Below are 3,855 nucleotides of genomic sequence, written 5' to 3'. Positions count from 1 at the left end.
ACCACTACTACCACCACTACTACTACCACTACTACCACTACACTACTACACTACTACAACTACTACTACAACTACTACTACCACTACTACCACCACTACTACTACTACTACCACTACTACTACTACCACTACTACTACTACTGCTACGACTACTACCACCACTACTACCACTACTACTACTACCACTACTACTACCACTACTACTACCACCACTACTACTACCACTACTACTACCACTGCTACTACTACCACTACTACTACCACTACTACTACCACTACTACTACTACCACCACTACTACTACTACTACCACTGCTACTACTACCACTACTACTACCACTACTACTACCGGTACTACTACTACTACTACCACCACTACTACTACCACTACTACTACTACCACCACTACTACCACTACTACTACCACTGCTACTACCGCTACTACCACAACTACTACTACTACTACCACTACTACCACTACTACTACCACTACTACTACCACTACAACTACTACTACTATTACAACTACTACTACCACTACTACCACTACACTACTACACTACTACAACTACTACTACAACTACTACTACCACTACTACCACCACTACTACTACTACCACTACTACTACTACCACTACTACTACCACTACTACTACTACCACTACTACTACTACCACTGCTACTACTACCACTACTACTACCACTACTACTACCACTGCTACTACTACTACCACTACTACTACTACCACTACAACTACTACTACCACAACTACCACAACTACTACCACTATTACTACTACCACTACTACTACCACTACTACTACCACTACTACTACCACTGCTACTACTACCACTACTACTACCACTACTACTATACCACTATACTACCACTGCTACTACTACTACCACTACTACTACCACTGCTACTACCACTACTAGTACCACTACCACAACTACCACTCCTACTACCACTACTACTACCACCACTACCACCACTACCACCACTGCTACCACCACTACCACCACTACCACCACTGCTACCACTACTACTACCACTACTACTCCCACTGCTACTACTACTACCACTACTACTACCACCACTACTACTACCACTACTACTACCACTGCTACTACTACCACTACTACCACCACTACTACTACTACTACTACCACTGCTACTACTACCACTACTACTACCACTACTACTACCACTACTACTACTACCGCTACTACCACAACTACTACTACCACTACTACTACCACTGCTACTACTACTACCACTAATACTACCACTACTACTACTACCACTGCTACTACTACCACTACTACTCCCACTGCTACTACTACTACTACCACTACTACTACCACCAATACTACTACCACTACTACTACCACTGCTACTACTACCACTACTACCACCACTACTACTACCACTACTACTACTACCACCACTACTACCACCACTACTACTACTACTACCACTGCTACTACTACCACTACTACTATAACCACTGACTATACCACTGCTACACTACTACCGCTACTACCACAACTACTACCACTACTACTACTACCACTACTACTACTACTACCACTACTACTACTACCACTACTACTACCACTACAACTACTACTATCACAACTACTACAACTACTACTACCACTACTACTACTACCACTGCTACTACCACTACTACCACAACTACTACCACTACTACTACTACCACCACTACTTCCACTACTACTATCACTACCACTACTACTACTACCACTACTACTACCACTACTACTACCACTGCTACTACTACTACCACTACGACTACCACTACTACCACCACTACTACTACCACTACTACCACTACATTACTACACTACTACAACTACTACTACAACTACTACTACCACTACTACCACCACTACTACCACCACTACTACTACCACTACTACTACTACCACTACTACTACTACTGCTACGACTACTACCACCACTACTACCACTACTACTACTACCACTACTACTACACTACTACTACCACCACTACTACTACCACTACTACTACCACTGCTACTACTACCCACTACTACCACCACTACTACTACCACTACTACTACTACCACCACTACTACTACTACCACTGCTACTACTACCACTACTACTACCACTACTACTACCGCTACTACTACTACTACTACCACCACTACTACTACCACTACTACTACTACCACCACTACTACCACTACTACTACCACTGCTACTACTACTACCGCTACTACCACAACTACTACCACTACTACTACTACCACTACTACTACTACCACTACTACTACTACCACTACTACTACCACTACAACTACTACTACTATTACAACTACTACTACCACTACTACCACTACACTACTACACTACTACAACTACTACTACAACTACTACTACCACTACTACCACCACTACTACTACTACCACTACTACTACTACCACTACTACTACTACCACTACTACCACTGCTACTACTACCACTACTACTACCACTACTACTACCACTGCTACTACTACTACCACTACTACTACTACCACTACAACTACAACTACTACTACCACAACTACCACAGCTACTACCACTACTACTACTACCACTACTACTACTACCACTACTACTACCACTACTACTACTACCACTGCTACTACTACCACTACTACTACCACTACTACTACTACCACTGCTACTACTACTACCACTACTACTACCACTGCTACTACCACTACTAGTACCACTACCACAACTACCACTCCTACTACCACTACTACTACCACCACTACCACCACTACCACCACTGCTACCACCACTACCACCACTACCACCACTGCTACCACTACTACTACCACTACTACTACCACCACTACCACCACTGCTACCACCACTACCACCACTACCACCACTGCTACCACTACTACCACCACTACTACTACCACTACTACTACCACTACTACTACCGCTACTACCACAACTACTACTACTATTACCACTACTACTACTACCACTACTACCACTACTACACTACTACCACTACTACACTACCATTGCTACTACTACACTACCACTACTACACTACCATTGCTACTACTACACTACCACTACTACACTACCATTGCTACTACTACACTACTACACTACCATTGCTACTACTACACTACCATTGCTACTACTACACTACCACTACTACACTACCATTGCGACTACTACACTACCACTACTACACTACCACTACTACCACCACTACTAGTACCACTACTACTACCACAACTACTACCACTACTAGTACCACTACTACTACCACTAGTACTACCACAACTACTACCACTACTAGTACCACTACTACACTACCACTACTACTACTACACTACTACTACTACCACTACTACTACTACCACTAATACTACTACCACTACTACTACTACACTACTGCTACCACTACTACCACTACTACACTACCACTACTACACTACCATTGCTACTACTACACTACCACTACTACACTACCATTGCTACTACTACACTACCACTACTACACTACCATTGCTACTATTACACTACCACTACTACACTACCATTGCTACTACTACACTACCACTACTACACTACCATTGCTACTACTACACTACCACTACTACACTACCATTGCTACTACTACACTACCACTACTACACTACCATTGCTACTACTACACTACCACTACTACACTACCATTGCTACTACTACACTACCACTACTACACTACCATTGCTACTGCTACACTACCAATACTACACTACCATTGCTACTACTACACTACCACTACTACACTACCATTGCTACTA

The sequence above is a fragment of the Petromyzon marinus genome (genome assembly GCF_048934315.1).
Source record: "Petromyzon marinus isolate PM22_M1 ecotype Great Lakes invasive population chromosome 80 unlocalized genomic scaffold, UKy_Petmar_22M1.pri1.0 chr80_unloc.5, whole genome shotgun sequence".
In the NCBI taxonomy this organism is placed as follows: Eukaryota; Metazoa; Chordata; class Hyperoartia; order Petromyzontiformes; family Petromyzontidae; genus Petromyzon; species Petromyzon marinus.
The sequence above is the reverse complement of the archived record's forward strand: the minus strand, read 5'-3'. Positions refer to the sequence as shown.